The sequence below is a fragment of the Gopherus evgoodei genome, chromosome 2 (genome assembly GCF_007399415.2).
Source record: "Gopherus evgoodei ecotype Sinaloan lineage chromosome 2, rGopEvg1_v1.p, whole genome shotgun sequence".
Taxonomy (NCBI): Eukaryota; Metazoa; Chordata; order Testudines; family Testudinidae; genus Gopherus; species Gopherus evgoodei.
The window spans coordinates 15796901-15809795 of NC_044323.1; positions in this window are offsets into that span (position 1 = coordinate 15796901).

Below are 12895 nucleotides of genomic sequence, written 5' to 3' on the forward strand. Positions count from 1 at the left end.
CGTGACCGTTATCCTTGAACTACACAGAAATGGAATTTGTCCATCAGAGGGCAATGATGCTGTTACTTGCTGAAAATTGCATTTTCAGAAATGAATAATTGAAAAAAAAATGGTAGAAGTTTGGTTAAAGATATCACAGGACATTTTGCAGAAAATGGGTCAATTTTGAATCCTGCAAAACAAAAATATTTTTCACTTTTGTCAAATCATGTCTTGTTTTTTGACCAGCTCTAATGACTATGCAATGTGCAAGCCAATGTACGCTCAAGCCCTATGTGCTCACTGGATGAAAGACGCAGAAGACACAATCCCTTCCCTGAGGAGTTTACACTGTAAAAGAGGTTACACAAAATACACTGACAGATATGGAGGAAAGTTGATCTTCTTAGATAGAATTTTTTCATGTAATCTGTCCTGTATATGGTGCACATATATTCACACTGTGAAGCTTAACATAGTAGGTAAGGTGCTGGTTATTCTACATGCTTCTGTTATATTATATATGGAATAACTGATAAGTAGTGTCATCTTGATCTCTTCTTGCACCACAGGACTTGTCTTTCTTTAATTGTGTTGCTGAGTATTAGCAGGCACTGATGACTGTGCAGTAACATGGTAGAATATGTCAGGGGAAGAACGGAATGGCTGGAAATATTTAAATGCGATGTGAGTTGTACTAATTTACATTCCATTGTTTGTGCTGCATGGGGCAGCGATTTTGTTAAGCAGACTTTCTGCCAGGCAATGTGTTATAGAAACTCCATCCCTCAGGGAGGAAGAGATTGCTATTTGTAACTGCAACTGAAGGAAGAATTAGGAGTAAACAAGACTTATTTTATTTTTCCCTGTGGTTGATTTTCTGTGAAATAAGAAAACGTGTAAACTTTAAATAACATATAATGCCGTTATTAATCAATGAGACATGCAAGATTGTGCATTTTGGGGTGATAGTGCACATTGGAGGCTATGGTATGGTATGGTATGATATTTATTTATTTCTGTTTCAACACACATAAAAAGAACACCTATTCCTGGCTCTGGGCACACTGCCAGATACTTAAAAATGCAATCAAACTAAGACAAAAACAGCACTAGCAAATGGAGAAAGGCCTTTCCAGGCACTAACACAGCCATTCACAATAAAGAAACCCTTCTCCTTCCCTCAAGTCTCACAGACCACCTAAACCTTTCAGTGAAAACAACCAGACATCCACCATACCCTATGCCTGAGACACTGAATGCCTTCCCAAATACATAGGATTTGCCATGTGCCCTAAAGAGCCACTGATTTGGGCTACTTTGGAACCAAGTGAGGAGTGAATGCCCTGGGAGCAGCTCCCTCCCTTACATACAAAGGGAACTCTAGTGCCTTTGCTGATCTCAAATGTGGCAGTATGGCACAGCAGGGATGTGGAAGGGGAAGCTCTCAGCTGGGAAGAGGCTGGATGATGTATTCACAGTTTACAATGATGAATTGCTTTCTGTCCCAATTGTAATGAGGGAGGATCTTAAACAGCAAATGCTGAAGTTAAACATTTAAAAATCTGTAGGTCTCGATAACTTGTACGAAGAATTTTAAAAGAATTGGCTGAGGAGCTCTCTGAGCCATTGATGTCAATATTTAACAAACCTTGGAACCCTGCTGTGATGCTTTTTCAGGGCGTCCAAAACGGTAAGTCACCATATAACTCCACTGCCTCAACGAGAGAGATTTGCTGGTACTAAACTGAGTGACAGTTCTCTGTTACCCCAGTCTGTTAGTCACCTCAAACTTCTCAGGATTCTGCCAGCCCTTAGTTTGCCTTCCAGGTTAGCACTTGGTATACCCTAGTTATCAAACTTCCCAGAAGTGTCCCTCTATAGGGTGCAGCGCCTGTCGCTGGACTCGAACAGTAATGACCAAGTCCACTGCCTCCAAAGAGACAGTGTCCACTCCAGCTTACTTGATTCAACTGAGAATGCAAACTCTACTTAATACCACAGTACTGAGATAATGTTATAGTAAATGGAGAATAAGTTTATTAACAAAGAACAGAGATTCACAAAGTCAAATGATTACTGAGCAAGAATAATGGAAATAGAAATGGTTACAAATAAAACAATAGTATAATACACATCTAAGAGACTAATCATAACTTTTAACTGACTAAAACCTTTATCTAAGAGAAGATTGTCATCCAAAGCAACCTCTCAGTATCACCAGTCCCACTCCCTCCCCAGCCAAGGTCCAACTTTCATGGATGCAAAAAGTGCTGCCTTTTTCTGCTCCCTCAGAAATGGATAAGAAAGGGGTTCTTTTCCCTTCTTATAGTCCAGAGAACCTTTGAAATGGATCCTTTTCAAATGTACCTCGAGATAAGATTCTTCTCCCCCACTGCTTGTGCTCTGGCACGCTGACGCCATGCCACTTTCTCATCCTTGTTCTTCCTGTTTACCTCACATACAAATGATCTCCTGTTGTGTTTGGCTTATCCTGCACTTTACAGCCAAGATCTAGGCAGACAGGTGAATCAACATTCCTTTGTCTGGGAGAAACGTGTTTAGCAACCCTACCTGGTTACATAGTTTCAGTATATTTTTAGTACTTGCATACAACCTCTTGAGCCAACACCCCTATACACAGTACGTTGGATGACCACTATGATAGAAGCTTTCATTCACTATCCTACACAACATTTATAACTAACTACTATGACAGCAGTGTATTCAGTGCACTCGTTTGTCAGGCCTGACAAAAGCTGCTTACACAGAGTAGTGAAGTACCAGTGTCACAACTGTGGATGGCTCAATCTCCTAACCAGGGGGGATGAACCTCAAACAGCAGCTGGAAGTCTAGCAAGACACTCCCCCCCCGCATCAAAATCACAACTCACCTGAAATGGCGAAGAATGTTTACCATATAACTCCAGCTGTGCCTCATGTCAGTCTTCTTACCCAGCCAGCTCCACCTTGCGCCCCCCCCCCGCTGCCAGCCCTGCGGCAGCTCCCCACCCACCCCCTCCTCCCTGAGGTGCCCCCCTGTGGCAGCTCCCCCCCACTGCCCTGGGGCGCCTCCCTCCCCTGCAGCAGCTCCTCCCCTTGGGGAGCCGTGCAGCACCTCCCCACCCCAGCTCACCTCTGCTCCGCCTCCTCCCCGAGCACGCTGCCCCTGCTCTAATTCTCCTCCCAGGCTTGCAGCGCCAAACAGCTGATTGGTGCTGCAAGCCTGGGAGGCAGGAGAAGTGGAGCAGCAACTGCACTAGGGAAGAAACCGCTGTAAAAAAAATTGGGGGCACTGCTTTTTGGTGCCCCCAAATCTTGGCACCCTAGGCAACTGCCTAGTTCGCCTTAATGGTAGCACCAGCCATGGAGAAGGGGGAGTGTCCGGCTCAGAGGGGCTGGGCTCGGAGCTGGGGGTAAGGGTTGTGGGGAGGATGGGGTCGAGGGGGGTGCCCGGCCCCAGCCCCTTACCATGCCGCTTACCCCTTCTCCCAGGAGCCTCCGACATAATCATGGGGCAGGGAGAGCCTCCAACATACTCATGGAGGCGTGCCCAGGGCCTGGGGCAAATTGCCCCACTTGTCCCCCCCTCTGGGTGGCCCTAACTCAGATTCCGGGCATGACAAAGGCTGGAGCAAGGAGAGGGGGGCACTGGGTCAGCTCAGCTCTGCAGGCTGCTGTCCTCTCCAGCTAGTGGCAGCACGCTGACCCAGTGGAACCCCTGGGCTGCCTGCCGGGGCGGTGCACTGACCCAGTGGAACCCCTGGGCTGCCTGCCTGTGGCTCAGACTCCCTCTCGCTCCCAGCACAGCGGCCGCTGAAATGCTTTAAAAAATATTGGGGGCTCTGCTTTTTGGCACCCCCAAATCTTGGTGCCCTAGGCAACTGCCTAGATGGCCTAAATGGTAGCACTGGCCCTGGCCGGCTCCCATCCATGCTCCAATCATTACCAGACACTATGAAGTATATTCAGCTGCATCCTCTGAGTTGGAAAAAATGGAGAAAAAACACTGATTATCATACTGAAAACACTCCCTGCCGTTAGGGCTGGTCACTGTCCTGTCCAGTGACCCCATACACACATGGGCTGAGGCGGGAGATGCTATCAGAGAGGAGGCTCCTACAGGCCCAGCAGCATACGAATAGACAAACCAGCTCCCCTCACTCCTTATGCTGGCCCTAGAGCCTGTGCAGCAATGAATCTCCATCCTGGTCAGCATTTTCTCCACTGATGTGATCAAACTGCTTTTCCTCCTTTAACAGTAATACTTACCTAGCTTCACAAGGGTGCTGTGAAGCTCAAGTGGCAAACTCTAGAGTATGTTCTTAACATGTAAAGCCGAATATAAAGGATAACTATAATTTAGATAGCTGAGGGAATGAAAAGGCCTTTATTATTTACTGAGACGCCATATAATTAAAACAAATATCCACTCCCACCGCCCCATCCTCCTCCTCTCTCTTCAAATTAGACCAGACACTATGATTTTAATGTAGGAATCTTACCAGCCATTCTAGTTTTACAATGAGCATTTCAAATCAGCTATTCTCTCTAAAAACATAAGAAGCAGGAGGGGAAAAAAGGAGCATTTTGCAAGTAAATAACAGAGGACTTTCCAGGACAACAATCTTCTTTTGTATTTACATTTAAAACATTGGCCTTGAAACTGTCCTTTTCTATATCTTTCCATCTCATTCTCTCTATTCTAAGTGAACTCTTTAGAGCTAATGGCAGCTCTCCTTGAGATCATGCTTTATATGCATTACTCTGCTTTGTTTTTATTTATGTTATGCGCAGTTTCTGCTGTGAGTGCTCCAGAATGTGGTGCTAAATGGAAGTTTAGGTATTTTTGACAGGTCATCAGATGATCAGAGGAGAGATGTGCCAGCTTTGGGTTGTATGCTGCACAATTTCCTTTTCAAATTTTTAAAATATGCTTCTCATTCTTTAAACATAGTCAGGTACCCATATGTGGGATTTGCTACACACAAATATTAAAAGCTTTTCCTTTTTTGACAGTGTTTTTGTGCTACCTGTCAGTTAATCCCATTAGGTTAGTTTGTTTTTTTTTTAAAGATTAAGTTACAGCACGAATATGTATAAAATATTACAAAATAACCCAAACAGAGTGCTCTGTGTAGGAGGGAAATTTCAGGCATGCACTGAAAACATCATTTCTGCAAGTCCAGCAACTGTTTTTGTATATGGAAGAAATTACATATTTCATAATGATTTTTATATAGTTTGTAAACTATCTTGATTTATCCTGATATAGTCAATGGAAACAAGATGTCTCTATGCCCTCGTATGCCAAAGCCACTTAAAAGATTCTTACTTGCAGCTGTGATGTGTCTTAACCTTGTCTTTTTATTAGTGGGCAGTAAGTGATTAATGTAAGCAGCTTCCTGAATTAAATGCTGAACTCAAGCCACCATCCTGCTCCCTCTGAAGTTGATGGGAGTTTTGCCCTGTCAGTGAGGGCAGGATTCATTATCGCTCGATTCTGTAATGTGCTGAACATTGTCCACTCCATATGAAATCAAAAGGCCATTGTCTCTGACTGGTGTGTAGGAGGAATGAACAAACCACCGACCCACCTTGCACAAGGACCAGCTGCAGCATCTGTGCATGAGGAAGTGCAGGGTCTGCTCCCTCCATGTGCTCTTAGCGGTGCTCACTTCCTCCCAGGGTATGGAGAGGAGGGAGAGTGTTGGTACTGCCCCACTTTGCCCAGCCTGTGGAGTGGACTGGATGCAGTGGGAAACCATATTGCAAAGGTGCTGCAAGATGTACAGGCCCCCCTTCATCCCTGAGGCCTTATCCTTCCCGCTAGCTCCTCTGGCTCTGCTGCACTCCCAGCCTGGAGTCAAACTGCAGAGTTAAGGCCCTAACTTCGCAGAATCAGGCCCTAACTACACTTTTTCCTTGGAGACCTGTAAAGCAGAGGCAGAAGAGTCAAACTGGTACTTTCAACTAAAGTAAGGGTCAGCAGGGCATAAGTGCTAAGTATGATGATTGTCCTAAAATGATCTTCAGAACCTTTGGAGGCTTAAAATTAGATATAAATGCAAAGCACAGCCTCCAAAGTTGAAACTCTCCTTGGATAGTAGGGATGAACAGCTTTCAGAGTGCCAGGTGGCAGGACTACAGGATACCATACTGACTGTCCCCACTAATGCAACAAAAAGCTAATAAATTCATAGATTACAAAGCCAGAAAGGATCATTGTGATCATCTAGCTTGACCTCGGTATAGCCCAGGTCCTAAAACTTCCCCCAAATAATTCCTAGAGCAGATCTTTTAGAAAAACATCTGATCTTGATTTAAAAATTGTCATGGATGGAGAAATCCACCACAACCTTTGGGAAGTCGTTCCAATGGTCAATTACTCTCACTGTTAAAAACATAGGCCTTATTTCCAGTCTGAATATGTCTAGCTTCAATTTTGAGTCATTGGAATGTGTTATATCTTTCTCTGCTAGACTGAGGAGCCCATGATATAAATATTTGTTCCTCATGTATATACTTATAGACTGTGATCAAGCCACACTGTAACCTTCTCTTTGTTAAGCTAAATAGATTGTGCTTCTGGTGTTTTCAGTAGAAGGCATGTTTTCTAATCCTTTAATAATTCTTGTGACTCTTTTCTGAACCCTCACCAATTTATCAACATGCTTCCGGAATTGTGGGCAGCAAACTGGATACAGCATTCCAGCAGTAGTTGCACCAGTGCCAAGGACAAAGGAAAAAGAACAGCATCATTTTAAAATAGGATGAGAAAGGGAACTACACAGAGAAATAAGTACATTCAGCAGAGAGTGAGGCTTACCGGCGTTTCCAGTTGTACACAGCATGACCCAGCTGGAGAGAACTGAAGTGGAAAGTGATAACTGGATTCTTCTGAACCTCAGAAATTAATGATGAATTGAAAGATATGAACACTGGGACAGATCGTCACATAGTATAACTTGGCATAGCTCCATTGTCTTTAACGCACTGTAGCTTCTCTGATTTAAAATAACTGAGGATCTAGCCTGCTGACTATTGCTGGAGAAACTATAGCCCGGGAGAACTAAACATGCTGGGAAGGTCCATAAATCAACAGAAACTCAGAACCTGTCGGTAGTCCACATTCCCAAACCCATCAAATGACACCGTAGAAGCTAGTTTTACTCTGAAAAGTGACAATGCAAATAGGCCAGTATGCCTAAATATGCCTTCTTGGTCAACACATCTGCTCCCCATACATATGTCTGTACTGAATAGCAAAGTGTAATTATCTGCTTGGGGAGAATGCGCTAAAAATAGCAACGTGGCTCTTGCAGCAAGGGTGGCGGTTTAGGCTAATTGCCCAAGTACAAGCCAACCTGAGGCTCTATATATATCCAGAGGGGAGGGGGCAGCCAGGGTGAGCCACCACCTGTGCATCCATGGGCACAGCATGCTAACTAGGTCACAGCTCCTGTGTGTATATCTACCCAAGCTCAGAATTACACTTCTGAGCTCCAGTGTAGACATACCCTGTATTTAGAGGCAGATCTGCTTACTTCAGTGATGTTCTTTGCACCTGTTAGTCTTGCAGAGTTAACATTGGTGAGAGAAAATTATCTGGATTCTGCCTCATTTTATTCTTCATCAACAAATATTGTTTACTAAATTCCAATCAGTTATACCTGTGCAGCCCCATCAAAGTCTAAGGGGCTTGTACAGGTGTAACTAAGGGACTAATCTGAGCTACAGAAACTGTCTGACTGGGAATGTTTTTTGAGGAGAAAAGAGACCAGCTTGTCTCTCAGATTCCATAGTTTTAGAGTATGTCTACTGCTTGCATTTTTGGTCACATGTTAACTAATGCAATTATAAGTTCTAGGGTGAAAGGACACAATTTGCTTAGTGCCTACTTGAGAATTTACAATCATGTCAATACGACTCAACATTCAACTGTAGATATATCCTTACTTATACTACTATTCTGCAATAATAGCTATATACCACTTGGCTACACTACAGATGTTTTGCCAGTACAGCTATAACACTATAGCTATGCTGGGAGAGCCCCCTAGGGCAGAAGCGATGTACACCAAACAGAAGGAGTTTTACTGCTGGTGTAGGAACTGCAGCTCCTCACAGGACATTGTTTATGTTGACAGAAGCCCTATTCTATTGGCATAGCTATGTCTACACTGAGGGTTTTGCTGGCATAGCTATATCAGCTAGGGAGTGTGCTGTTTTTCCACACCTCTGACCAACACATGTATGCCAACAAACCTTTGCAGTGTAGACCTGGTGTAGTAAAAATAAAGCCTCACAAAATCATTTTTAAGTGTCACTTTCCTGAGTAATCTCACACTTTAAGCCTTAGAACCTCATGACATCAAGAAAACATTAATTCTAATCTTCATACCAGCCACATAGAAATGTATATCCCGAGAGAGGCTCATCCCAATGTTACTGATCCCAGCGCCCAATTCTGGTTACAAAAACTGAAGGAAATGCAAGGAGTAAAATGAATCATTCCCCAAATCTGAGGACCCAAGAACTGTTTAGTTTCATACAGGTCACTTCCCAGAAATTCATAAGATCACTGCTGCTTGACTTAGCCCATAGAAAAAGAGAAAAACGGAAGACAGAAAGCAAACTGTCAATAGGACAAATGCAATCCATTCAAACAGCCATATAGGATGATAACACCAATTTAAACTTGACAGGATTGAATTGTATTATACTTGAATAAATGTCCAATTCTTACCAATGTGTTAAACTAAAAGAGAAAGTGATCGGCAAATCTCCAAAGGTTTTAAATTTGGTTTCAGTAAGTATCTGAGAGTTCTGATGATTATCCCCAAAGCTTGTCTGAGAAACAATGCGGATCTGCAATATGGGCTGTAAATCAGATAACAGCCTTTCTTGTAAGATATCTGGTACTCCCTGACTCAACTTGGGCCACAACTATTTCACCACATCTTGGATGGATCCCAGCAGGGCAAAGGCAAAAGAAAAATAATATTGAAATACAAAAGAAGTTAAGTAGCTTTTTCAAACCTCCAGGTAGATTCAGGGCTGGTTTGGATTGACTTGTGGGGAACTGTTCTATATTCTCTCCAAACTATATTGCTCATATCAAACACATACCTGCTCCCACACTTACCTGTGTATCATAACTTGTCTATCTTTCAGTCCTTACTGTAACAAGCATCTTCTTCCAAGTTAAATTGTGTGAAGAACCTCCTGGGGGAAGGGGCAAGAGGGAGGGAGACAGAAAAAAACAACACCACATTGACTGGGCTGAGTGAATACTCCTAGGGAAGGAGTGAAGCTGAACTGGAAATGTTTCCTACTTATCCAGGTTGCTATTACAGGCTATGTGGAAAAAGCAGTAGATGTGCTACTATTTCCTTACTAGTGGGTGTTTTGGCACCATGAATCTATTGTGGAAGTAGAGCAAGAACTGACAGGGATTTGAAGGGGATTTCAATGCAGACAGTCACTTCTGTGAGCAAGAGTCAGGCTAGCTGTAACCCTAATAATGTGAGACTTGTAGAAGCGAGGATTGTGTGAGGCGAGTGGGAAAGAACTGTATGAGAAGTTGTTGTGACCTTGTGTAGATAAAGCATGGAATGTAGACTATAGTCTAAATAGAAGTAAGAAAAATAAGATATCAGGATGACCTATGTATAAACAAAATGCAGCTGTTGCTCATTATTGTATGTAACAAAAGGTATAAATGCTTGCTGTAATTGTTTACCTGGAGAGATACCTGCCTAGGTGGGGGAAACCCTGAGTCCTAGTGTACTCTCTTCCACCATGCAATTGCTAGAGAATAAAGTATCTGACTTGCTGCACCCAACCAGAGAGTTAGAACTATGTTTTTCTCCGACACTACGCAGTGAATAGACACATTGATTATGTCCCTAATATACCCTGAGACTCATGGCAGTGACCTTCTCTGCAGCACAGAGGCCTAGGGGAAAATTAAATGGGGATCAATAACATAGATCAGGGGCTGCAGAAAAGTATTAATGCCGTGGGACATATTATTTTTCTGCCTTTCTGATGGGAGAACGATGCATGTCTGCCCCCATGGTTTTGCTGCTGGCCTACGAGCTCCTCCCTTTGCTGAATGGAGTCCCAGGGCCATGGAGAGCTCTCTTGGGGTTCCAGAATAAGGGAGGAATGCTGCAGTGGAGGTAGCTGTGAACTCTTTCTCCATGCAGTAAGGTGGGGAGATCCACCGGTCAATTTAAAATGCATGGCCCAGTATGATTTGATAGGTTATTTCAGTTTAGATCAGGCCAGAGTGTGTTGATTGCATAGAGCATCCAGGCACCTATAGAGAGAGCAAGTGCATTAAGCAGGAGAAAGCATGACAATGCAATGACATGCCAAAATAATATTTTGCAATTTGTTCAGAGCTTAACAAGAAACCAGTGAAGCCAATATGAAGTGAGGGTGCTACAGCGAAACAGCCTAGCCAGTGTACCCATCCTGGCAGCAGTGTTCTCTCTGACCTGCCAGAGGGTTTTAAACAGTGGTTCTCAACCTGTTTACCACCTGCGGGCTGCATATGCAGCTCTCTGTGTTATATGGGCCGCATCCACACAATACATACTACCTGTATGGCCCTAAGGATGTCACATGGTCAGCAACTGTGTGCTGATTGGGCCACAAGCGGCCCACAGGTTGAGAACCAATGGTTTAAAACCTTGTCAAAAGAGCAGCAGGCAGAGTTGCAGTAATCAAGCTTAAAAGTCATAGCAGAAGCACAATCTTATTTCCCTCTGTTGCTGCATTACAACCTTTCAGATCTCAGGAATATCTCTTCAATGTCAAAGATGGCTGGGAGCCCTGGATAATGTTTCAGAAGTATGTGAATGTCTATTTGATATCATTGGCCTGGTCTATGCTGGGGGAGAGGGAGATCGATCTAAGATACACAACTTCAGCTACGAGAATAGAGTAGCTGAAGTTGACGTATCTTAGATCGACTTACCTCCTGTCCTCATGGCGCTGGATCGACGGCCCTGGCTCCTCCATTGACTCCGCTTCCACCTCTCACCCTGATGGAGTTCTGGAGTCGATGGGGAGCATGTTCAGGGATTGATTTATCGCATCTAGATGAGATGAGATAAATCAATCCCCGATAAATCAATCGCTACCCGCCGATCCAGCGGGCAGTGTGGACGTACCCATTATCAGTATCTATATTACAGTACTGCCTAGAGGCACCAACTGTGGACAGGGTCCAGCTGTGCTAGGTTCTGCACAGATACACAGTAAGAGACTTTCCTGCCCTGGAGAGAGAACCATTTAACAGCAGTACTGTTAAACCTGTGTTCAAAAATGATGAGTCATCCCTCCAAAATCATACGATTGGCTTAAAAATCATGCGATTTTTAAAAACAACAGGTTTTTAATTAATCTACTGGCATCATAATTTTTGGGATTCATATCTTCAAGCTTTCCTCTGCAACCATGAGGGACAGAAACTTACTTTTAAAAAAAATGAAAACAGAGACTCTCAGCTACTCACATGCCTCCAGGAGCTGGGATTTTAAGAAGAGCACCAAATGTCATAAGATTAGTATAAAATTGCAAGATTTGGAGATACTGAGGCAAAGTGTGAGAGAAACGCAGTATGAATAGTACTGTAGGAGTGTGTGTCTGTCCCTCCCCATCGGTCTCAGAGGGACGCCATGCCCCCTCACTCTTGGATTGCTAGAAAGGCAAGGATTATTGGGGAATTATCAGTCCCTAAACCCCTGATCCTCTAGGCAGGGCCAAGCAGCAAGTAGTCCAGGGCTCCGGCCTCAGGCAGAGCAGAGCAGCAAATAGTCTAGGGGCTCAGGACCCCAGGTATGGCGGAGCACAAACAGTCTATTGCCTGATGTCTTAGGTCAGGTAGACAGCAGTTAAATGCAGGGGTGGGGTTGTCAGCAGGGGGTAGGGTGACTAGGGCCCACCCTACTCTGTCAGATCCCAGCTCAGGGCCCTAACAGTGGCAGAGTGTTCTGTCAGTGGGGCTCAAACTGAAACACACTGACCTGGATTCAGGCAAGAACCAAACCGGACTATAGTCTAGTCGCCCTGGGCTACTTCCTATGACCCCTTTGTTCAGTACCTCAGTTCTATGGATGTCCTCTGTATCCCCAGGGTAGATAGCCAGCAGCCATCCTAGCAGCTCCTCGGTGCCCTGGTCAGCTGGCAGCTCTGGCAAGTCCTCAGCACTGCAGGGATCCTTTTCGGGCTTTGGCTCCAGCTCCAGCGGTGGGTGGAAGGTGTCTGTCTTCTCTGGTGGTTCCAGCCCAACCGACTGCAGGACCCACCTTTTATAGTTCCTGTCCCACCACTCTGCTTCCGGTGGGGTGGGCGCGAGTGTCCTGGCTCCACCCACCAGGAGGTGTGCAGGGGTTCCTCTCCGTCAGTCTCAGAGGGAGGCCACACACCCTCACTACAATTAAACTTATTTTTAAGATGGGAAAACTTAGCCAGAGTGTTCACACATGAGAGGAACTCTGCAAAAGTTGGGAGCAGGTCAGATTAACTGGGTACAGCACTGATTTATTTGGAAGAGGGATGGAATTGATACATGAGGGGAAGGAAGAAGTGTCAATGGAAATCAAATATGCGTGGCTTTAGGGGCTATGACAGCACAAGTATTCTTCACTCAGGATGCTAAGCTCAGCCCTCAGGCAAGTCGGTGCTGGTGACATTTTGCTAGGCCTGCTCCTCACTTTTCTTCCAGACCTTGCTCCTTTCTCCTTCTGGGTCTCCAGGCTGGCCAGGAGCACAAAGAAGGGGCTACAGCAGCCTCTAGTGACCAGAAGTGGGTTCTACAGCTCTTATCTGCATTCCACAAGGACATGAGAGGATACAGCTGGAGTGTGGGAATGTGTGACATGACTGTCAAATGCATGAG